The following is a 25,903-nucleotide window of genomic DNA, read 5'->3' as shown; positions in this document are numbered from 1 at the left end:
TGCACTACAGAACACCCCCTATGAGGTACCCCCCTAATTTTTTAAGCAAGTAGACTCAGAATTCCGCTCACTGTTATGGAGCGGAGCGGCCCAACAAAATGCGTTTACTACAGAGGGGAATATATGAAGGGGGCCTAGCGGTTCCAGATGTTCGTAGTTATTATTGGTCTGCACAACTGGCCAATGTGAACAGGTGGATGTTGGACGACAGAGCAGACTCAGTGTATAGGGTTGATAGGGATGCCATGGGTGAGAAGGGTCCAAGGTCACTACTGTACAACCAAACATGTAGAGAAAACGCTCCCGCGTCAAACGAAGACGGTAGTTAAAATATGGAAAGCAGCAACAAAGTACTTGGGCTGGGAGAACAAACTCACAGGGATGACACCACTCTGGGCAGGAAACCGACTAAAGGAAATAAATCAACTAGTGGGCTTTGCCAAGTGGGACCTACAGGGGCTAGAGACACTGGGAGATATTTGGAGAAGGAGGGCATACATAACGTTTCGTGACTTGCAGGAAGAATACGACCTACAGAGAGGGGAGTGGCTCAAATAGCGCTACTCGTGTAGTCGGTCGCGCTCGCTGCTAATGTACTCGGTTACTCTGCTATGATTTTAAAAACTTTTAACTCAAAGTGTATTTTAATACTTGCTCTGTTTGCACATTGCTGATTTGCACGCCTACCTGTCTGCTCACCTCCTTACCTCCTTCCCTCCTACCCCGGTCCACCACGGGCTGGGCCCGATTGTTGTGGAGGGTAGAGAGGGCGACCGCGCTACACTTCCGGCCGCGAGGGTGGAGCCAGGGTTAGCGTACTAACCTATTTAACTCCATGCAGTTTACGAAGCGCAGCGGGCGTGCCGAAGGTGCGCCTAAGGCAAGCCCGTCTGCGCCCATCCGCACCTGGCCCGCGACCAGCCGCAGCCCCTATGTCGGCTGCTCCAAAACTAGACAGATTAGCTGGTCCAGATCCCAGCTCTTAAAGATGAGACAAGGTACGTGCTCGCCAGCCACCTGTTGCCCATTCAGCCTTGAGGAACATTCTTTTAAATGCCCACACTGCGTTTATATTTTAACTCCGTGGATGAAACGGACTCACCATCATTCGAATCAGGCCAAACGATCTAGTCTTCCTGTGACGTTGAAGGCGGGTTTGATTAATTGTCGCTCTCTTCCTCGCCACGCTAGTGATATTTGGATATCACTTTCCACCCATGCGTGGGATATCCTGTTTCTTACCGAGACGTGGATAAAAGAAACATCTAAACCTGACATTCATCTAGCAACACCCTCAGGTTATCGACTAGTGGGAATAAATAGAGAGAGCGCAAAAACAGGGGGAGGATTAGCCGTCATCCTACGGGCACATTACAACTTGACCGTTAGGAAAATCACGAAAATTGGTCTTATTGAAGCCATGTACTTTACCATCTCAGATTCGGCTTCAGTTATTCTGGCTGGTATCTTAGTGTATAACCCCCCCCAGCGCACTATCCTCCTCGCTAGTGGCTTTGCTACACATGACAGCGGATCTCTCCCTCAGACATACGCACTTTATAGTGTTCGGTGATTTTAATCTCCATGTTGAGAACACCTCATGCACACAAGCTATTCACCTGTTAGAGACCATGCAGGGTTTGAACTTGATTCAACTTGTTCAGGGTCCTACCCACATAGCGGGCCATACCCTTGATTTGATATTTATAAATCATCCTGGGATCATAATTCATCCCTCACTTCCTCTTACATGGTCAGATCACTATTTCATCCCTTTTGAACTAACTTTACCTCTATTACCTAGCACTTCAGCATTAGGGAGGGAGCGTGGGAGAAAATGGCATAAAGTCACATGTGTCGCCTTGGATCCCATCTTCCCCAATCAGTTAGGACACTCCTCGAATGACCTTAATAAAGTAGTGGCCAAATTTAATTCCACCCTTCTACTTGTCATTGATGCTATTGCCCCATTACAATCTATTGCCTCCTCTAGATCTCGGCCATCTGCACCCTGGTTCTCCTCCGCCTTACGTGAGGAAAAGAGCCGCTGCAAAAAATTAGAACGCAAATGGCGGTGGACATATGATACTGAGTCTAAAACTATTTATAAGACCGCTCTAAAGAATTTTCAAAAATTAAAACGGTCCACTATGAGGGATTTCTTTGCCCAACAAATTAAGAATGCTGACAACTCAGCTAAAACCCTCTTTAATATCATAAAGGATTTTGTCAATCCCCCGGCCATGGTGTCACAGAGTACACCCCGCCAGGCCTTATGTAATCGCCTCTCTGACTATTTTCAGGAAAAAATCACTAAAATTACATCTGCATTTACTCCTGTTAGGGCTTCCCCCGTTCTTAATGCCCATGACGCGCAGAAAGTGTCCTTGACTTCCTTTAAAGATCTTACTATTGAGGCTGCTTCGATTTTGTTTGACCAGTGCAAATCAGGGTCTCCTTTAGATCCTGTTCCTGCAAAGGTGATGAGCAATCTTGCTCCTTTAGTGATTAGCCCACTCTTCACTATTTGGAACACCTCGTTACGCATTGGCCAATTCCCAACTGCATGGAAACAGGCCATGCTAGTCCCAATTATGAAGAAGGCGGACGCTGATCCATCGCAATTTAGTAATTATCGTCCGATTTCTCTCCTTCCTAAACCAGCTAAAATCCTGGAAAAGGCTGTTAAGAAACAATTGGCAGAATATCTTGAAGCTAATCAACTACTGCATGATTCGCAGTCTGGATTTAGATCCGGTTTTAGCACTGAGACCGCTCTTCTAGAGGTGTCGGAGACGATTCGTGAGTGTGTGGATAGGGGCGAGGAGGCCATGTTGGTCCTCCTCGACCCATCTGCAGCTTTCGACACGGTATCTCATGAGATATTGTTGGATCGACTTGGTCAGATTGGAATTGGAGGCTCTGTATTGACCTGGATTAGATCCTTTCTTACAGGACGGACTCAGAACGTCTTTCTTCGACCTTTTGAATCAGAAAGTAAACCTTTGTTTTGTGGTGTGCCACATGGCTCTGCTTTGAGCCCTTTGTTGTTCAACGTTTACCTTGCACCACTGGCGAAAGTTGTGGAATCCTGGGGGGTCAGAGTGATCTCTTATGCTGACGATACTCCGCTTGTATTCTCATTTAGAGATCACTCTGACATTAATTTTACCAACTTCCGCCATTGTCTTAGCAATATCTCCTCCTGGATGACCGCTAATCATCTTAAACTTAACACTGATAAGACGGAGGTCTTATTTTTTAATCAGAAAACTGCACTGCCTGCCATTCAGTGCTGGCCGACAGAGCTTAATCCACCCCCAGTCCCAGTCCAAGCAGTTCGAAAACTGGGCTTTCAATTTGACAAGGCGTTATCCTGTAAAACTCAAATTAATAAGGTTACGGCAGCTTGTTTCGGCAAACTGCGCATGATTAGGAAGATCTTCCCTTACCTCCCGCTGGATTCTCGTAGAACCATCATACAGGCCTTGATCACCTCACACTTAGATTACGCTAACAGTCTATATGTAGGCGCCCCCTTGTACCAAATTAAGCGCCTGCAGATTGTGCAAAATGCGGCGGCCAGACTGATTGGCAATATTCCTTATCGCCACTCGGTCGCATCCTATTTGAGGAAGCTACATTGGCTTCCAATTACCCGGCGCATCCTATTTGAGGAAGCTACATTGGCTTCCAATTACCCGGCGCATCCAATTTAAGGCCCTGATTTTTGCCTTTAGGGCACTCAATGGGTTGGGCCCGGGATATCTGAGAAATAGGCTCAAACTGGTCCATTCCATTAGATCACTGAGGTCGAACAATTTGCGCCTCTTTGTTTCCCCACGCCTTTGTCGATCCAAAATGGGTGGCAGAGCATTTGGAGTAGTGACCGCTAAGCTTTGGAACAGCCTCCCATTAGATCTTAGGTTCATCTCTTCGGAATCAGAGTTCCGGAGCAGATTGAAAACCTGGCGGTTCACTAGCCTCTAAGTGCCGCCATTACACTTCTAGCCTGCTGTCTGCAGCGCCGGGACACCCCCGTTGGGGGTAGCCGTGCGCTTTACAAGCTTCAAAATAAATAAATAAATCGTGAGGAAGTACATGAGAGGAGGAGATAGGCTGGAAGTCTAGACACCTATTGGAAGATAGGGTCCTGACAGAGCACATACAGCTTAAAAGTTTCCCTCTTACAATAAAAACTCATAAATAATGCCCCAGACCCCCTGTGCATACTACGGGCATCTTGGGAACAAGACGTGGGGTCCCTGGAGGATGAAGAATGGATGGAGGAGGTCCAAGTGAGGTAGCAATAAGGTCTCACTTTAGGCTTATACAGCTGAATGTGCTGCATAGAGGGTATTACCCCAGGACAGTCCTACACCGTATGGGGAGCGGCGAGCATGCATTGTGCCACAGGAGTTGTAGTTCAGAGGGTTCCTTTTACCATCTTATATGGGAATGTCCGATCCTGCAAGTATACTGGCGGTCGATCGCCAGCACTCTGGCGACTGTGGTCGGCTCTGAGGTCCCTTTGGAGCCTAACTGGTTCCTGCTGGCAACCTCTGGGAATGAAGACTGGCCGAGGCATACAAAACATTGGCTAGCAATTGGAACGGTAGTGGCGAAAAGGAATCTGGCAAAGAAATGGGGGGTGATCACTGTCCCAACATGGGAGGAGGGGGCAACAGACCTAGACTGGTGTTGGCACGCAGAATGTGTGATTTATAAGAGCAGGGAGTGCCCCAAAAAGGGGGCGGAAATATTGGGAGTCTGGCAGGCTTACTGAGGACTGTAATATTGAAATTGTGAAATGACATATTCTGTCTTCAGGAGTAAAATGTAATGAAAAGGTTGCAGAGTTGTAGAACAAAATGTGGCGCGAATATACTTTCTCCATGTTTATCTCATCATCATATAAGTACCATTAAAAAGAGTTTAAAAAAAAGTGAAGCTAAGCTAAGGTCCTGGTGAAGGTATTGGCAAATCGAATACATCCGACACTCTACAGTAATGCAACCTGACCAGTCGGGGTATATGCCACATTAGAAAACTAGGCTGAATCTCCGAAATCTACATGGAGTTATGAATGAAACAGCGGCCCAACCATCAGAGGCTGCGTTGGTACGCTCATTGGATGCCAGTATGGCTTCTGATAGTATCGATTGGCCATACATGTTTGCAGTTCTATCTCAGCTTGGCTTTGGACCAAATTTTCGTGCCTGGGTCTGTCTCGAGTACTGCGACCCGCTGGCAAGAGCCTGTGTGAACGGGGCAGTATCCAGGTCATACAGACTGCACATGGCTATGGTTTTTGCGTTGGTACTGGAGTCGCTTGCGGCTTGGGTGCGTGGTGACTCTGGTTCATGGCATCAATGTTGGGGGTGGGTGGGAGGAGCGTATCTCAGTGTACGCGGATGATGTTTTACTCTATGCTCACAAGCCCTGCCAGACATTTGACAGACTCAGTCACATATTTCAACTTTTTTGCAGATATTCAGGGTACCAAATAAACTGGGACAAGTCGCTGGTATTCCCTTTAGCCAGCGGTATCCCACCCTTCACGTCCTCTTGTGCGGCATTGGTACAGCGTGAGGAATTCAAATATTTTTGTATTTGTTTCACCAAGTCGCAGAAAGATTTTCTCTTAAATCTGCATTCACACCCTGTGAGATTGCGGGACGATGTGGATCATTGGCGGCGGTTCCCAGTCTCTTTAATGGGTTGGGCAGCCCTATTCAAGATGATTGCTCTCCTTTGCCTATTGTATATGCTGCAAAACACCCCGTTTCAGGTCCCAGATGCATTCTTTTGGGCAATTGGAGGAGAACTGCATAGCCTACTGAGTGAGGGAGGTAACCCGCGCATAGCACTGCGTAAATTGCAACAAGGGGCCTATTTTTTTAAATTTTATACAGGATTTATAATGCGCATGGCTGCCTCAGCAATGAGGTGTCCCGGCGCAACCAGAGACCAGAGAGGAGCAGGGGGATACAACAAGCGTCCTTTGTTAGATGGTAGAGAACAACCATGTCTTTACAGACTTCGAAATGTCAAGATTGGATATGACTCGGATGTTCGCTGGGAGGGAATTCCAAAGTGTGGCCGCCAAAAGGCCAAACGAGCCCCCCCCCCCCCCCCCCCCCCCCGCCTTAGCTTTTCTTACTCGAGGGACACAAACCAGCCCGCAGTTGGTGGATCTCAGAGCACGCCAGGGCATATAGGGCTTCAATAAACCAGAGAGCCCGATAGGGGCTTGGTGCATCAGGATTTTATGCGCGATGCACAGCACCTTAAAGTGAATACGGGCTTCAATGGGCAGCCAGTGCAACTTAAAGAGCACATGAGCCACCGACTGCGATCTAGGAAGCGCTACTAGCATATGTGCTGCCGCAATCTGGACCCGCTGGAGGCGTTTAATACTCGCTCTATTGTCGCCCAGATATAAAGCATTGTCGAACCAAACACCCAGGTTCTTTACCATCTTCTTCGGTAACGGAGCAGGTTTAAGATGATCAGGCCACCACTGCTCCGTCCAAAGCTCTTGGTCTTTCCCATAGAGAAGTTCCAGGGATGTGGAATTCCTATAGCCCGACGCCCAGGACATATTGTTTGGGGTCAAGGGCAACAAGTTTTCATGTGTATTTTGTCCTTGGGACAAGTAGGCCCTCCTCTGCAGCGCAAACCCTTTAGCTGCCAGTTTGCAGTGCCATATTATGGATCAGGGGAGGGCACAGTCTGCAGTTTTGGTCCATATGTTTATGCTGTTCAAACTTGTATTTATCGTTCATGAATTGAAAACCTTTATTATTAGGGTGAGCTTTCAAAGTAAATCTTGTAAGCACTAACTGCACTACTGACAGTGCTTCCTGTATAAAAACGTGCACACACGTTTTTAAGGTTTAGCAACATTAGGCTATGTATAATCCTCCCAGAATGCTCTCTGATTTGATGCAAATATCTGAAGAAGCTTGAAATCAAGATTAATGACACTTTCCTTTCAAAATAAAATGTTCATTAAACAAATGGAAGCAGGAAAAAAACATTTCGCTAAACAACTGTAAAATATCTGGTGCCATTTCTTTGCAGTATCATTTAGTAACATGTTTTTGATGCATGCTAGTATTTCCCAAAAATATTCATAATGGAGAATTAGTGTAAACAGTTCCAATAAGATTATGGGAAACGAAAATAAACAAGCATTGGCAAAGCCAATAGGTCTGAAATTGGTGGACAGCTTTTTAGTTTTGTCAATGTGCGACTTGTTTTGGCATGGTTTTTGTAAAACTTTATCGGTGTAGGAGCTGCCGGGCCGTCACCATTATAACAAACATTGGCAAAAGCAAAAATTGTTTTTAGTCTCAAAAAGCACACACTGCCATAGTAGTTACTCGCACTGAACAAAATTACTTTGTGTGCCGATATGCTCCATCTGAAAGAGCAGAATGCCGTCACTCACAGTGAAGCCAGCCAATACAGAGAGAGAGAGAGACAGACTTTTAATAAACGCAAAAGGTCATGGTCAACACCAGACCAAATTAGGGGCCCAATTATTAAAGAAAGTCTCAAAAGGGCACCCATGGTATATGTCCTTGCATTAAGTGCTGCTATATGGCTTTCGTGAATTCCCAAAAATGTACAAAAGTAGGTCAAGAAATAGTACTCCTAGAAAGTATTTGTGAACTGCATTTTAGCATGAGCAAATATGCATGTGTAGATTTGCTCCTGTGAAAATCTAAGTGTTTGAAGTTCACTTTCCATCCAACCACTTTTATCCCAACTCTGGAAGAAGGTTTACATCTGTCATTGTCAGGAGTAAATTTCCAACATTTGTCAGTATGGGAAAAGATTAGAGAAGAGTTGTTGAAACCCCTTAAAACATGCACGTCAGTATGTTTGCACAGACTCAAAAGGGCTTTCTAACCCTGGAACTATTGCTTACCACTACCTTCAGCCCCAGTATGCAGACCTGCAGAAACGTGGCAACATAAGGGGACTGCAAGTATTCAAACACTACTATGGTAGGAGCCCTGGCATAATCAAGAGAGACTATATCAGAGCTCTTATATAATGCCATAATTTGTCGCTGCACTACATGGAACCAAAGGGACATGTGGAGGATTTTGTTACAGGACAAGTAGATTTATGAAGCAACCTGCCCCATGGACAAGTAGATATTTTATTAAATTCCACACCCCTGAGAAGAATCTCGGATTTACTGGCATTTAATTGAAGGCAGTTAGCCTTCATCCAGTCCGAGATAACCGACAGATCCGTCTTGAAGCTTTCCAAATTTGCACAGCAATGTTTGGAGAAGGCAATGTTTGGAGAAGGCGATCACCAGCTGGGTGTCGTCAGCGTACGACACCAAAAATAGCCCTCTACCTCTGGCCACCTCCGCCAAAGGTCCCACATAAAGATTGAAAAGAAGCGGGCTCAGGATGGAGCCCTGCAGCACCCCACGAGATAAAGCATGATCCTGAGAGTGAAAAGGAGGTACTGACACTTGGAACGATCGCCCAGCCAGGAAGGAACAAATCCACTCCAGGGCAACATCCCTGATTCCGATCGTCCAAAGGCGTTCAAGAAGGATCACATGTGACACCGTATCAAAAGCGGCACTTAGATCCAATAGGACCAAGGCCGCGGAGTCTCCTGCATCCAACCGGCTACGGATAGATTCTGCGACAGCACGGAGAGCTGATTCGGTGCTGTGGCGGGGGCGAAACCCATGTTGAGAAGGGTCAAAGATGTTATGCGTGTCAATGTATTTAGACAGGATGGAATTGACATGTGCCTCCACCACTTTCGCCATGAAAGGTAACCGAGATATGGGACGGTAGTTTCCAGGGTCGTCCGGATCAAGCTATGGCTTTTTTAACAGTGGGATCACTTTTGCATGATTCCACGCCCTAGGGACGGAGGCTGATTTCAGTGACAGGTTGACCAATTCTAGTGCCACAGGGGAAATAAGAGGAAGAAGCTGGCGAAAATGGGTCGACGACATCGGGTCCGCTGGCGAGCCCAACTTGATTTTAGCACTTAAAGCCCCAAACTCCTGCAGGGACAACAAAGGAAAAGCAGACATACAGTTGTCCACCCTAAAGTCAGTCCTTGACAGCACAGCATTCTCAGTGGGGGCAATCCCAGTGGAAAAGCCCTGATAAATCAATTCCACTTTCTTCACAAATTGAAGTGCTAAATCTTCGCAGCGATGGTTCGACGCTACGGGGGATGAGACGGACTGGCAGTTCCCGACATCAGGAGTTATCTGGCATCCCAGCTCATCACTACCAATGACTGGGTCTTTACAACCCTCTCCAAGTCTGCATATCAGGTAGACCGACATGTCATGGGAAACGGCGGCTACCCAGCACCACTATATCGCAGGAGCTGCGAGAAATCTCTTCCAACATCCCCGCGTACGGTAGTGCGAGCAAGGTGAGATGCTACGAAGCTACTGCGGTGAGAGGTTAAATTGATTGAACAGACCCCGCTCTGGGAATGTGACCTGTTGAATGAAGTGAAATGCTTACAGGGCTTTCGTAGGTGGAGCCTCACTGGAATAGATCGCCTTGGAGATATCTGGCGAAATGGGGCCATTCTGCTCATTACCGCCCAATGGCACCGTTTCTGTATTACTGCAAAGGTGTACCAAGCAATTGTTTAATAAAAATAATTGTTTTAAACAATTTACATAATGAGGACAAAATAATGTTAAATTAATGCAAAAAACGTAAGTGCGGCAGTTACAGACCGGTTTATGTCCTGACATCTGTGTGTTTTGGGCCTTCAGGAGACGGCAACCTAACATTATGTTTGGAAAGAGAGGAAGGACTGCGAGGAAGTAAGATGTGCAGCCTCACTCGGTTGAAAACAGGAGCCATGTTGTTAAGTATGTAGAAAGCAAATGTGCCAATTACACATATAAATACTTCAATACCACTGATGTGCTTTAATTATTGGAAAACAAAGAAATTGATGAACTAAATACTGTCTGAAATGTGAATAAAGAAGTATAAACATCTTACAGCAATAATAATTGAGAAGTTATTAAAAGGGAATAAATAGTGAGAATAGTAACCCAGTGCAGATAGAAATGAAAGTTTTATCATTGTAGTAATGGCGATGGACCGTGTGTATGTATATATTATATACACACTAATAAAAAAATGAATAATAACAAACAATACTAATGACAGAAGATATTACAGGGTCTTTGCAAAGATAAACTGTCCATATTTTTAAATGGTTTGCCGTAAAAGGTACCATGGCATGACACAACTGTGTGTTGATAGAAATGTGTAATGTGCGAGAGTCACAAAGGAAAGAAATCCCGAGTGAAAAGTGCTTTACATTGCCAATAGTCAAGAAAGAATATGAAAACTTCAGTATCACAGGATTTAACAAATGTATTACACTGTGTTTAAATTTGTAGTCAAGATGTAGCATATTCGTTCACTAACGTATTGTTTGAGCCACAATTTCATTTTATGACTGAGTAGCTCAATGTTATTTTACAGGGTCTTTGACCAAAAAACCCACATTCATTATGTTGTATTAGGTGAAACGTGAATAATAACTACTTCAGATTGACCTGATACAAATGTACATTTATGATCCTAAAATAGATCACAGTACAATTTACAATTTAATGCAGATATAGTTTGATGTAATTTTGCAGGGCCCCTTGGCAGGGAAACACTCAAATATGCTGTTGAAAACCATATTAGTCAGTAAGGAAAAAGTGCAATTCCCTGTCCTGATCGAGACCTTTATGCACTGCTGTCAATTTAACAGGCAAGAATCCGAAGAAACGTGCAGTGTTTAGTGACAAGTGGTTAGCTACCCGGGCTAACATGGCTGGAGCAGCCTAGCTTTAAGCCAAATGATGAGAGGAACTCTCAACAGGCTAGTTCCAAACAGGAGGGCCAAGGCAACTTACCCGGATACAGGGTTGGATAAAGGCAGAAAGAGAACTAGGTTCCTAGCCAGGAACAAAAAAGGACAAGAGAGGAAAGTAAAAGTTCCTCTGTGCCCAAAGTGGTCACTTGCCATTTGTTCCACAAGTAGGGACATAACAAAAGAGACCGTCACGTGAAAAATGCTGTGCCAGTTGCACCCACCATAGGCAGTGTGTTAAATATGGGTGAGGGGGACCATGAGGGCAGTGTGGCACTCATCTTAGTTGCTATGGACATTTGAGAACTGGATCTAGGTACCTTCAAGATCATGCATTCTTATACAATGGGTTTTGTGTTAGAAACCAGTATTAGAAGTAAGCAGTTTCTGCCCTTAAAGATCAAGGCACTTACAGGACTATGGTTGAGAGTAAGTATCACAATCTTGAAGATATTCTCCCTGGTGACAATAGCTCAGGCTTGGTAGCCAGCTTGAGCGACATGAAATACCAGATTGTCAGAGTTGATGAGCTCAATGACAATAAGGCCATGGTCGACACAGGGGTAAGAGAAGAGAGGGGGTGGATTTTTCATGAGCTGTGTTGAACAGAGCACAGGGTACGCATCTGTCTCGGGGAGAGAATGGGAAAAACCCAGATTTACAAAAAAACAGAGAAGGATATAACGTGGATCAGGACAGACGCCAAGAAAGCACAGGCCATAAGCCCTGTCTTCCTTGCATCAAACGGAGAGATGGACAAGGCACCAGTAGCAGGCCAAGTGTTGGAGCCAGGGTCACTATCAGAGATGCAGGGTTTGAAGGAACTAGCTAGGAAGAATCTACATGATCCACAAGCTGAGTGGCCTACACTAGTAGGACTTTGGACGAAAGCCCTGGAAAAGTCAGCAAGTGGCCAGAATGCATAAGGTTCACTGGGGGGGTGAACTTCTGTATTGTGAGCCCCTGAATACTGAGCCAGGTGCAAGAAAGACTAGTGGTTCCTCTGTGGCAGAGAAACTTCCCGTTGTTACTGGCCAATAAAGTGCCTTTTATAAGACATGTGTACATCCAGAAGACTAGGGATAGGTTGGACTCTGTTTAACTGGTAGGGGATACACAGAAAAGTTCTGTAGAACGTGCACTGCTTGGCAATTAATGGTTACGTCAGGAGGAAAGACCAAGGCACCATTAGTGCCACTGCCAGTAGTAGTTTAGCCATTTGTGCAGATGGCCATTGATGGTCCATTTGCCCCCCCCTCGCCCATCATCAGGACACAATTACATCTTAGCTATGGTGCATAGCGCTTGGGCTGGCGGAATAATCGTTTCATACGCGAGGATTTTACTTTTTCTGTTGAAAAACAATGCAGTTACATTTGCCTTGTGCATCAGTAATATCCGTGTTTTAACAGGAGTAAGGTTTCTTTTTGGGCAATCCCTGCTACTGTTCACTGCAAACGGTGTCCAGCTTTCTAAATGTCAGTGACAGGAGGATGGCAACAGGGAACTTGTGAGTCCTTTGCCAACCCATTAGGAACAAAATGTCTTTCGAAACCTAACACATACCTTGGCTGATGATGCCTGCAGTGGCCTTTGGTCACCTATACGCAGATGTCTCCTAGAAGTAATGGTATCGCGCACGGTTTGAATCAGCGCAAAAGTTCTTTGGGCCTGTATTAAAGAAAGTACATTTGTTCCAGTGTCTACACATCATTCAGGGCAGCACTGCAACATAGGAGAAAGTGATGGGAATCGCGATATTCGCATTGTGAATTTACGCAGACATTAATTTCAGCACACATACACATATTGAACAATTTTATTTTCAGCTGGGACACAAACATTTACAGAAAACGAGTGCAATCCGGAAAAACGCATAGAATGTAATTTTAAGTTCATGTATAAAAAAATATTTAACGGGGATCTTTGGTTGAACGAGACAAAACAAGACCGTCCTTTTGGGTACGAAAAACATTTAGCCACCAAGGGGAGGGCGTATAACCCTTTTCTTTTCAGATACATATAAATACGCTAGATACGCGAACATGAAAGTTAGCCAACCACTCGAGTGCCTTCGCCCACAGGATGTGTATAAGTCACGTACAGTGAACCCCAGCGTTGTTATTAGTACCGACATTAAAGGGTCGACTGTTTTTTAGAAGACAACAAAAGCAGTGGGAGCCATAACTCAGACAGACCCTTTCTGGAGGTAAAAGTTGCACTCACCTAATTAGAGGCTGCGCGCCAGAGGTGGGGGTTGAAAGAGTGTCAACGGTACAGTGGAAGGCAGGACTCGGTGCAGCGCTGGAACCAAGGCGTAGGTTTGGACTAGTGCCACGGCGCTTTAGCAGCGGGATAGACAGTAGGACGGCGCAGAAGATGACGTGGTACCGAGTGGCTCTCGATATGAGAAAGCGCGAAAAAAGCTGCTGAGGGGCGGAGCCCAATAAAAACTGAATCCGCTGCGCAGCCGGGAACTTTAGCAATGCTTCCGTTGAGGTAGTTCGCAATGTTTTCATTGGCTGGAGAGGCCCCAGGGGCGGCTTAGTTGACAGGGGTTAATAAAGTGGCCGTCACTCAGTCGTTGTCACGACAGAAGAAAGTGTGAGAGGCACGCCTTATGTGTACTCTTCGAGACGGACCCGCAGCGAAAAAAAATATTGGAAATGGTAAAGCCAGACAACCTGCATTTCTGGTTTCATGTAGTAAACGATGCAAAACATGCTTACTCAGGTATCCATAAATGGTTAAGGAAAAAAGGCAGTGGATCGCACTCCAGCCGCTGGACAGACATTTACAAATGCATCCTGGAGCTGTAAGAAAAATACAAGAAAGATTGTTTTTTTTGTATAAAATATACCGAATTAAATGTGACAAGCTAAGTGACTGAGTATACTTTTCAGTTATAACATTGTCCCTCATGCTACCAATGGAAGCACTTGAAACTCCAAACAACCAATAATAGGAAGTGAGCAAGTGATACTCTAGGGGGAGCCAAAGCTCACCATACATATTTTATAGGTATTGTAGAAAGCCATGCTGTAAAGCACAAATAATAACTCACAACTTTTTCTGTTACCCATGCCACCTTTGTTTCTGACGGATAATAGCTGTAGTAAGTGACCCGGCACCCTCCTGTGTGAGCCCTCACCTGGATATGCACCTTTCACATCCTCGCCAGAGGCTATAAACTAAAGGGGCCTGGACCGTGAAAGATCTTCTGCCTGTACCATACTGTAGTGCAGTGGTCTTAAAACTTTTTTACTCTGAGCCCCCCTTAAGCAAAATGTTTTGAAGCCAGGCCCCCACTAAACCTTCATGGCATGACTTGAGGGGAGAGGGGTGCTTTGAGATCATTTTCAGGAGTGCTTTTTTTGCCGCTAATAATCAACAATAAATGGAAAAGAGCAAATACATCAAAGTTGAAATTGACAAAAAATACTACTCCCCAAATTTGGGTGATTTGAGCCCCTCGCACGCCTCTTCCCCAGTTCAACTTCAACTGCTGCACACATGACAGCTATGTCACTGAATAGCAATCTACTACTCCGGTCTGGCTATCAATAAAATCTCGAAACATAATTGAAAGGAGCTCTCACATGTTGTCCACCTCTTTACAGCAAGAGTGTCCTCAGCCCTAATGCTTGCAAGGATAATGAGCCTCCATGCCTCTTTTGTAAAGTATGACAGTCAGAACTGTGATGCAGTGAACCCCTCTCACTCCTGGACCCCAGTGCCACTGCAGCTGATTCATAAATGAGAGCTACCGTCCTGTGAAGAGGGCAGTATTCTCTGCCGCTTGTTAGGAAAAGGGACTCCATGTGCCCCATCCCCATCGTGTCATTTCTGTGAGGCCTAATTTAGTGGTGTTTCCTCTGCTTCAGTTGTGCCATCTCGTTGGCCATTGTTCCGAGACCCAAAGCAACACTGGCACAGGCTGGGTGGACTGGTCCCTAGTGCAAGCAAGAAAGGGTAGTAAACCAACCATAATTAGGCTTTATTATTCATATTCATATTCATCAAGCTTTATTCGAGTTGTATAAACAAGTTCATAAAAGAGTACAATATAAAAAACAGAACAGTAAAAACCATTTCATATGTTAAAAACAGTTCGATTAAAAACAGAATAAAAGCAATACAGTACTCGGGAGACTTGTTGATAAAAAAGACAGAAATAACCAATACGAGGCAGGTAATGGCATTTTACCGCTCCATGTTAATTACCAATTTTTCTAAGGTTGCATCGAGGCCCTAACAACTGCTTTAAGATAGGTGGATACAACTTTGATGGTATACGGATTTTCTAAAATTTTCAATCTGTGATAGGCAGCTCTACAGTTACGTATGCCCCATGATCTCAATAGTGGTTTCAAGAGGCTTTCCCTCGGGTGCCCATAAAACCTACAGAATAAAATACAATGGATAGTAGATTGGGCTGAGATGTTGTCACAGGGGCAGTTCTCTAAATTTCTAGACCAGTTGTTGGAATATGGGAAAGTTACTAGTCTGTAAAAAGTGTCAGTTCGGAAACTGGTCTGGAGCATGCGAATGTAGGGAGAAGGTTCTAATATTAAGTATCTTTGTATCACTTCACACTTAGTGATCAGTTGGTGTTCTACAACCGTACTCTTGCCCGTTTCTACAGATCGTCTTTCACTGTCCAGGTGCCCTAAAACCATTTTTCTAAGGGTGGCTCTGGGCAAGGTATTCATGTTATCTGGTTTATAGAAAAGTTCTGGGTGCCCAATGTCGTTCAGCATGTTTCTCACGTACTTGAGCCACTCAATGTTATCGGCACCGGCCAGAGTAAGACAGTCTTTTATAACTTGCCTATTTAAACTGGTCTCCTGCTTGGCCCAAACATTGTGCCCCAGTAAAATGGGCGAAGAATAGATAGTATCTGTAATGTAGGTGAGGCCTAATTCACTGTGGGCCACAGATGTTGAGGTGCCCCGGGGGACGGCCAGTAGGTATCGAAAGAAAGAGTTCTCAATGCGTTGCAAGCTATCCGCACGCTCAATCCCCCAGATCCCAGATCCATATGTGCCACTGGGTATACATTTGGCTTTATATATCTGTAAAAGGGACCTAACCGGCCTTCCTCCCAGTTTTTCTGCAAAGTTGGTGAGTGCACCTGTTGTCCTGGAGAACGCAATGCCCCTTGCTGTTGCTGCTGCATGCCAAGTGCCCCTCTTGTCAAAATTGATAAAGAGGAAAGAAAACCTCTCTATATTCTCTAACTTTCTGCCATCCAGGAAGATTGAACATTGCTTCTTTCTGGAGCCAGACCCACAGGACATAGTAAATGTTTTAGAGACGTTTACTTTTAGGCCCCTGCATTTCATGAACTCAGTAAACTTCCCTACAGCCCTTTGTAATCCTACGCATGTTTGCGACATTATTGCGGCGTCGTCCGCATAGAGTAATATGGGTATAGGGGTCCCATTAATGGTCGGGTAATCATGGTAGGTTACATTAAGATGATCACCGACGGCATTTATGTAGAGGGTAAAGAGCAGGGGTGCTAGGATACACCCCTGTCTCACCCCTCTACGAATCTGGAAATTTTCTGAACACTCGCCTCCTCTTCCATATCTAACGCGAGCTCCCGCCCCCTGTAAAGTTCTTTTATAAACAGGAGGATTTGTTTGTCTATACCGATCCCCAGAAGTGTCTCCCAAAGCAGCTCGTGATCTACACAGTCAAATGCGGAACTGAGGTCCACAAACGTCACGTAAAGGTTTCCCTTTTTTGCCTGCGTGTATTTGGCTATGATTAGGGCTAGGTTTAAACTTTGTTCAATAGTTCCTTTGCCTGCTCTGAAACCATATTGTGATTTCGAGATTACATCGTGCTCTTCAGTCCACTCCTGTATTCAATTTAAAATGATTCTCCCAGCGACCTTCATTAGGGCATCAAGTAGTGAGATTGTGTGGTAACAGGAAGAATCATTCCTGTCACCTTTCTTGAAAATCGGCACTACGATAGCCTCTGGCCATGTAGAAATAAAACTGGAGGAAAATAATGAGTTGAGCACGTTGGTTAACAGTGGAGCCCAGAGATCGGTCATTGATTTGTATACGTCGAAAGGAATGCAGTCCGGGCCAGGGGCCTTCCCCGACGGGCTTTCCCTCAATGCCACAAGTACTTCCTCGCATTCGCAAATAATGCCTAACGGGAATGCGCTAGATTTAGTTTGCCCTGCAAGGTCCAACACCTGTGTTGTTCCTGGAACCAGGGAATGTGGTTTGTCGTATAAACTGCTAAAGTGTAAAACCCAAGTGTCACCAGGTATTACTAAGTCTATTTTTGCGGCCTGCTTATTTTGCAGGAAGGGAGCATTAACTGCCTTCCAGAAGGCTGTATTGTCCCTCCTGTCACTAGCATCCTCAAGTGCCTACCATGCATCCTTTTTAAGTTGTTTTTTTCTGTGTGCTAAAGCAGCACGATAGGCACACCGAGCTGTCTGAATATTGACCTGTGACCTTGGGGTAGTATGTAAGGCTTCTTTTAATTTTTTCAGTGACTTAGTGCAGTTTCCATTAAACCAACCTTGTTTGTCTTGAAGGGTTTGTCTGGGTGCCCTTGCCAAAATTCTTTTTACCTCTGATGTGATTTTGGTAAATGAATTTATGACTGACTGGGGATCTTCCTTCGACGCTAGGCATACTTGGATGTCCTCATAAGCGTTTTTGATGAAGGTTTTTAGGAAGTCTGCCGGCACTACTTTGTCCCAGTTGATATAATATCCGTTTGAACTAGCAAGTCTTAGTGGTGGGTTATATAAAGTCGTGTTTGCTTTATGTGATAGGTCGTTGGATTTTATACTTAGGGTCAAAGCGATGGGATAATGGTCGCTTAGGGCGGTATCTAATGTGTCCCAATTACGTATTGCCCCTGAGCACCTAGATGATAAAAAGGTATAGTCTATGGTTGAACAACAACCTCTCCCATTAAAAGTGGGTTGAAAGGGCTTAGCTGGGGAGCAGAGTTTGTTAGCATAAGACAGGACAAAGTGGGCGATAACGTCATTCAAAAGATCTCCCAACTTGGAGTGAGAGAAATGGGTTGGTGCATCTTCGTTACAAGCACCCAAGCCACAGATCCCCGCCTTGCTCCGTGAGCACAGGGAGCAGTTAAAATCCCCTACCCAGAGGAGGGCCAAATCGCCGATCGTTTGTTCCTCTGTTTTAGATAGAGTTCCTTTTAAGTTATTTACAACTGTGTCGATTGAAGCATTGGAATATTGTTATAAAAGTTAACCAGGACGAGGTTATTTAAAACTCCCCAGGAGGTAAGAATAATCTGAAAGAATTCTGTCGATATGAGTTTTACGTCTGCTGGGCCAGAGGTGGTAGAAATATATGTGCATAATCCCCCCTTATTTCTGCCAGACGGACTCGGGGTAGCTGGCGTGTGAAAAGTTATGTAACCCAAAAGATGAATCTCGTTGGTTGTCCAAGTTTCTTGTATGCAAACTTTGCTGTATTGGGTCACAATATCCAGCCACGTGGAGTTAGCAGTTTTATCAGCTAAACCCGCCACGTTCCAAGACAATAATTTATTAGTCCATGAGGCCTCTGTAATGCTGGTGGATCTACCCATCCTAGGTGTTGAACCCTCGGTTGGGCCTAAAGCTAAAGGGGAACTAAACTGCAGGTCACACTCCTGCTGGTAAGTTGGGGGCTGTAAGGGTGGGGTGTTAGTTAGTTGCAGAATATTTGGGTAGTCAGACTCAGAAGCTAACGGGGAGGTCTCAGAACCCATTTCCGGTTCCTTGATGTTATCGGGATCCTTTTCCTGCGGCTCCGGTGATTTAGTCAGAGTCGGGTCAAACCGCATGAGTTGGTGTGTCATCTCACTTATATCCCTCGGGTTATTATCCCCCTGCAATCGTTGCTGGTGGCTGGAGACATTTCCACCACAGGTTTATACAAGATGACTTTGTGGTTAAGATTTCGGTCTTCTACATCACCCCCGCTCCCTCGGCTTAAACATTCCCTTTCAAACGATGTTGCCTCCATGTGGGATGGCCTAAAGTTTGTTGGATTAGTTTCTATCCCTACCAATCCAACACCTGATACCGCCAACATTTCCGAGTAGTTCAGTACAGGATGACCCCTGGGCACCCAATTTAGGAGTCAGTCTACTCCCTTCAGGCCGGAAAAGGCGGCAAAACTATTGAAAGTAGGGATATTAAAACTAGGGCCATGGGTGTTGATCATATACGGTGTACGAGGGTATAAAGGATTAGTCAATAAGGCCCGGGGGGGGGAGGAGCCTAGCTCGCGACCGTGATGGCCGCGCTTTAGCTCGGCTCCGTTCGCCCGCCTGTGTTTTCACATTTATCCTGTTGTTATCCTGCCCCGGAAAGCCCCTTTTGCTGTGTGCTGGTGCTACAACGCTCTGCAGGCACTTACCTCTTGCTCCGGTTGTCCTGGCTGCTGTGGTTCCGTGCAGTGCCTCCCCGATTGTCTTGGGGAGTGGAGGGCGGACTGGCCTGGATCTTCTTCCCGGCTCCCGGGCCGGACAGAGCCTGCGGATCTCCCCTTCGGGGCGCTGTGGAGGTGGTCGGAAGGCCGCTGTTCGTGTGGGCCGGAGGTCCTTACTGGCCGCATCCCGTTGGAGGGAGACCTATGTTGGAGGCGCTGCCTTCCGTTGTCGGAGCTCCTTGTGTGTCCGGCTTGCTCTCCCATTGTTCTCCGGTCCGGCCATTTTGATTTTACCGCCCGGGCTCGGAGAACGGGTCCGGCTGCGTTGGGCGGCCGGCGCACCCCTTTCTTCTGGTGGCCCTCCTTCCTGCCTGGGGTGCTCGGTTGCCGGTCGGCGGGACTTCACTTGCCTTGCTGCCGCCCCGGCGGAGTTTGTCGACCGAGCGGCCTTGTTGGACTCTCAAAATGGCGACCGGCCCCGGGTGTCCTGGCCGGGCCTGGGCGAGCGCTGGGGGCCCGCCGCATGACCCGGGTGCCGGACACTGTAAAGGTTTTTCTACACTTAATGAGATCCTGGACGCCTTGCTCTCCTGGCGACTCTGTACAACCGCGCCTGTTATGGCTTCGGAGGTGATTCCTCACGACGGGCCTCTGGGGCCCCCACGGCTGACTGCGACTTCGGCGCCGCGGGGTGCGGCTGGAATTATCCTGGCGGGATTGGCTCCGGTCACGACCGCGTCTGCGGATGTGTGGGACTTGATGGCGCCTCCTCCTCCTGCGCTCTCTCCTTTTTCTCGGGCCCGGGAGCTGGATTTTGTTTGGCCGGACCTTCATGACTCTCCCGCTTCCTTTCGGCCGCCGCTGCCCGGCGATGTCTCCTGTTCTGGCCCAGATGGGTCGGTTTCTCTGGACATATCCTTGGGCTTGTGCCTGCATCGTTTGCTCCACTTAGTGACTTTCCTGGATCTTCCGTGTCTCATTTCCCGTTCCTTTTCTGGACTGCCGTCGGATCTTCCTGCTGTCTGTCTCCTGTTCTTCGTGGCCTGGTCCTCGCTGGATCGGGAAGTTTCCACTTTGGACAAACAAGGACAGGGCTGATGCATGCCTGAGTCTGTGTGCGGTAGTCTTGCAGTGATTTGGAGGGTCAATATGTCCCGGTATGGTTCTGTGTGACTGGCTAGTGCTCCTGGACTTTACCCGATGATTTTTGGCTTCCCGGGTACCTGGTTCTTCATTCAGGCGGGTGATGGGGTACGTTTACTTCTGTCTCCCGGCCCTCCCCCGCATATGTGTGTGTGTGTGTCTCCCATCCCCTGTTCCCTTCCCTCCCTTCCCATTTTTGTCTTTTGATTCCGACTTCACTTTGCTCCGCTATATTTCGGGTTCTATTTAGGGCGACAGGCACGCTGCCGGGGGGTTGGCCGTAGCCTTCTGCAGGGGTGCAGGGTGGGCTTTCGGGGTGGGCTGGGGGGGTCTGTCTGCATTGGGGGGTCTTTTTCCTCCCTTATTTTCCCTTTTTGTTCTATGGCTCTTGTGTGTCCACTTTTTCGGGACTCCGTTTCCGCCTGTGTCCCCCTGGGGAGTTTCTGTGACTTTTGTAATCCGGTGGGTGTCTGATTGTGGCTCGCTGGGTTATTCGGTATCGATTTTTGATACGTTGCTGGCCGGATTCTACTATCCTGTTTTATCTCCTGGGGGTGCATGGTTTGGTGGGAGTCCCTTCTTTTATCCCTTTTTCTCTCTCCCCTTTTTCCTCCTTTATGAGGGTCCTTTTATTTCTGTCGGGGTGCGTTTCGTATTGTTTTTACACTGCGGGCCCTTTGATCATGCCTCCTCACTTTGGGTGGGGGCGGTGATGGATGGGCGCGGTTTGATTATTGCCATTCTCGTTTCCTTATATTCCGAATTTGTTTCTGTTTTGGATAGCGATGTTTGTATGGCTTCCTTTCATTCTGTGTTCCTAAGATGGCGGCTTGCCGCGGCCCCTCCTCCCTGGTTGTTTCCTACACGGCCCGTTGTTCTTCTGTACCCCGCCCCGCATTAGAAAATTAACCTTTTATTATCCTGTTCTTTCTGATTGCTCGATGTCTTTTATTGTTTTACCTATGCTCCTGATATCGTATCCTGTAAAGGACTTATTTTCGGTTATGATGTTTTCTACCATGTGGTGGCCAGCCCTGGTGGGTTGTAGGCCCGTATTTGTGAGCTTCATTGTACAATAAAGGTTTTAAAAAAAAAAAAAAAAAAAAAAAATAAGGCCCGGGGGTAAAAATAGCTTCAATCATGTGTCGTAATTCCTCCCCTGCCTCTCTCGGTATACCAGTCTACAATATGTGTCATTGCCCTGCAGTCCCTAAAATTAATAATGATGACATCCCCCTGGATGTCCTTCGGTCTGTCTCCCACCCAGCCAAGTCTTCTTACATGAAGAATTTCCCCGTTGATATTGGGGGGTAATGGCCTATTGTGCCTCAACCAGTGTATGACTTTATTTTTAAGATCTTGATAACCTTCAAACTTTCTATCCTCTAATTCTGGGACTCCAGTTAGTGCCACAACATAAGGTGCCGCCTCCGGGGGCAGATCTATTCATTGACGAATTAGGGTTTATTTGGGACCTGACCCCTTTGGGCGCCAGTTCCACTGCATGTGCAGCACCATTGGTATGTATTTTACTGCCCACTCTACTAGGCCAGCACTCTTAGGCCCGACAAAGGCGGTCTGCCTCTTTGTTAGAAAAAAGGAGAAAGACCCACATTTTGGCCCCCTATAGCTTGGGGACTCTTACCAGAACAGCTAGAGTGACCTGCCCCCCAATTCCAGCAAAGAATATGGCTCCTCAACCTCCTCTTTGCTGGTATCCGAACCATATTTGGGGTGTAAATGCACCTTCACACCACCATATCAGCGCCACTGAAACTGCTGCACTAATGGTAGTGCTGGTCAATTAAAAAAATAAGCCTGAATATCCTGCCATCTTCCTCAGGACATCTCTTTAAGGAAGCTATCTCTGTTCATTTGTAAATGAAACAAGCATTGGCATAGCCAATAGCTCTCGCCTGTGGGACCATATCAGTGTTTAGCCATGCAACAGTTGATGTTGTTGCACCAAGGATATTGTGCTGCATAACTAAATACTTATAAGGTCTCAAAAGCTAGACCTATTGGCTATGCCAATGCTTGTTTATTCTATTGTAAAGGTCTCCATTTGCACAATGTAAAATGTTATTTTATCGTGTGAATCTTTTGGAACCTTTTTGAGGGCCATATCTTAAAATAAAATGAAAAGAATATGGTGACAGGTGTAATTTTGAGGGTGCCAGGGATGGAATAAAACATAAATAAAAACAAGTGTTTAAATGAGGGACAATGTCCCGATCCAATAACTCAGGTATTGTAAAAGATTTAGTGTGCTGCTGGCCTGTTAAGAAAAAGCATACATTGCGTTTCTGGAATCAAAGGTCAAGGAAGACCCTAATTTTTCTGAACAGATACTTAGCAACGACTGTTGTGAAAGTCTGGCATCCACGTAAAAGGGGAAAGATGCCCTTACCTTACTCATCTCGGTTCAAAAGAGTATACTATTACAATATGCACAGCGGAAAGTAGTACGTTGAAACTTTTACAAAACAGTAAATTAATAAATAATTTCTTCGAATGTGTTTGTTAATTTTAGCAGCGCGGAGCGTGCCAAATAATACGAGGGAAATTTGAAAGCAGGCCAGCTGTATAAAAACTTAGAACACATCGTCAATTATATGTTACATTTGAAAACAATCCTACTATAGAGAATGAGCCATTCTGTATCAAGGCTGCACCATGAAATCATGAATTTCAAAAAGAATAAAAGTAACTTACGTCCTTCAAGCCATTCTTCAAAGTAGTAGAGGAATCAAATAAGTCGCGAGCCTAAATGTCACATGTGTTACAAAAGCAGAGTTGGCAGACACCCTGGCAATGAACTAAAGCTCTTCGTCACCAGTTTATATAAGAACGGTGCAGCCACCATTGTATATCATCCCTGAGCTAACACTAGCCTGAAGCATAGTTAAAATAAAAACACAACAAAAGATTCCTTTTCATTTGTTCATTCAAGGAGAAGTGACCTTCATTTGGAGGAAAATTAAATATCAAGTAGTGTAAGTGGAGGGTCACAAGTCATCACAGATTGACCTCTGTTTAAATGAGTTCCAAAATTAAGTGGGACCGTGGTTATGCTACTAGACGAGACGTCACAATGTAGAAAATGGCACTATGCATAAGAGAAACTAGATGGGAGGCAAAGCAGCATTTTATTTGGACCAAAAAGTCACTGTTTAGACAATCTGGCTGGGGCACAATTCAGAACCTATTACAGGCAAGGTTTCGAGTATGGGTGCAGCCTAGGTTTACAATGTGCTTCAATGTGCGTTATCAGGTAGCTCTCCTAAAGCACTCTTAGTAACAAGCAAATGGTGTGCGCGAAAGTGATCGCAAGTAAGACATGCGGCTGCGACCGGGAGTTGTGTGCCCGCGCGCAAAAAGAAAAAAAAACACGCAGGCAGGCGAGTGGTGTGCGCGCACCGTGACGAGAGAGGAAAGCCATATGGCGCCTCTGCTCGTCATTGTGCGCATAACCGCACGCTCTATGCCAGCCAAAAGCGTGTGGCAGGACTTTTAAAAGCCCACACACTAAATGTCTCGCAGAGCAGTGCATGCGCTGGCTCAGCGAGATCTATTGCGGAGTCCCCACAACACCCCATTCATTGAGCCAACACTTACCTAAAATGAATGTGAATGTGAGCAGTTGCTTACCCACCAAATGTAAAGGCTGGCTGGGAGCAAATATAGGATTACATTTTTGCAGTCACTTGAAGATTCATGGTGACAGTTTTATTATTTTTGAGAGATAATATAAAGGTGCCGGGTTTTGTAAAGTCTTTTATATGGACTTATAAAAATGCTCACACCAGGTGCTGTCTGGCTGCTTATTACTAACAGTATTTTTTTAAGTCCCTTTTTTGCCTGAAACATGACATAATTTTGTGCCAGTCTATCGTACTGTGAGTAACACAATTTTAAAATAATGACAAACCTATCCAAGATTCTTTTTGTTACAGGCTGGGACATCATAGCACTATAAATCCAGAAGTCACTATAATTTTATTAAAGACACAGAAGCGAGTATTATGTTTGCACTTATTAAAATAGCAGCCAAGAAAGATACCAAAACTACAGTTCCCAGAAGGCCAAGCAAACAACCGGCCAATGAGTACACCGTTAAACAAAACATCATAACCAATCAGGCAGAAGTGGTAGGTATAACGTCATAACTGACGGTGAACAGTTCGCTTTTCGCTGACGAGCAGATCAGATAGAGTCAATAAATAACGGAACAATGGATAAGACAATGCAAAGGGCCAAAGTCCAGGAACAAAATTCTTGACAGATATCCAAGCAGGGTAGTCGAACCGCAGGAGTCACAGTGCAGGGAGCCAATCCGGAATGAGAGGTTTCGTGAGGAGGTGCACAACACATTTGCGGATTATGAAATCCATCACGAGGATGCAGGAGGAAAACGCAGGAGTCGCTATAGGGAGGGAGAAAGAACACAAATTAGAACTGTTGAGGCGGGATAATACTCACCTTTGTGTCTATAATAAAATTAAGACATTCCAACATAATCTATTTGGAAAATCTACACTTTATGGCAAGACCGGCGGCTCCTATTATGCTTGTTCAAAGCATATTAACAACCAAAGAAACAGCAGAGACCACTGGTTTGCAATAAAACATATGGAATACATTATCATTAGACCAATCCGCGGATCTAAGAATGTCCTCCAGACGAGAGCCCGCCCAAAAAGCTTTGGAGGCCATGGCTCCCCTGGTGGAATGGGCCCCAAAAACGGAGACGTCAATGCCTGCAAGGGACATGACCTAATGCACACAACGGGCCAAGGTAGCGGCTTGCGAAAGGAAATGAGAAGTTGGGAATGAGAGGACGTTCTGAGATCAACGGTTCTTTGTTCATATACCTTGAGGCATTGACCTACACATAGTTTAGGATGAGAAGGGAAATAGGGGTAAAAAACAGAATTCAAATTCGTCTTAGTACGTTTATTAACTTGAAATAAAACTCCAGTGTGGGGAGAACTGGGAGAGGAAACACCCAATGCTTTAACATCCGAAACCCGTTTGATTGAAACAAGACAAAGTAAGCTTAGCAGAGAGCATTTTCAGAGAAAGAGCGGAGTTATCTGGCCAATCAGAACATAACTTAAGAACCAAATTAACATCCCATAAATTAGAATACTTAGCCAACTGAGGTTTGGAAAATCGAACTCCTCGTAGAAGGCAGCAAATGAGAGGCTGAACCCCGACAGGCTTGCTATCCATAGGACAGTGATTGAGGGAAATGACTGATCTATACAAGTTGACCGTTCTGTAGGACTTACCTGCACTGGCTTCAGAAGCCAAGAAGTTGACCATGAAGTTTAGAGGAGCTGAAAAGGGATCGATATGTCTTTCAATACACCAGCTTGACCAAAGAGACCAAGCGGTCTTGTAGGCTTTGAAGGTACCTGTGGGCC

The 25,903-nt window shown here is 45.7% G+C and overlaps 1 protein-coding gene across 1 annotated transcript in view; it reads right to left on the bottom strand.

Annotated features, from left to right (window-relative positions):
- Window positions 1–13,284, bottom strand: part of LSM6 (LSM6 homolog, U6 small nuclear RNA and mRNA degradation associated) — a 56,038-nt gene extending 42,754 nt beyond the window's left edge. Inside the window, exon 1 of the mRNA XM_078676892.1 lies at window positions 13,126–13,284. The gene's annotated coding sequence lies outside the window, so the exon portion shown is untranslated. The remainder of the gene's footprint in view (window positions 1–13,125) is intronic.
- Window positions 13,285–25,903: the final 12,619 nt, after the last annotated feature.

This window comes from Lissotriton helveticus, chromosome 2_1, assembly GCF_964261635.1.
Source record: "Lissotriton helveticus chromosome 2_1, aLisHel1.1, whole genome shotgun sequence".
In the NCBI taxonomy this organism is placed as follows: Eukaryota; Metazoa; Chordata; class Amphibia; order Caudata; family Salamandridae; genus Lissotriton; species Lissotriton helveticus.
This window is presented reverse-complemented; position numbering and strand designations above follow the sequence as displayed.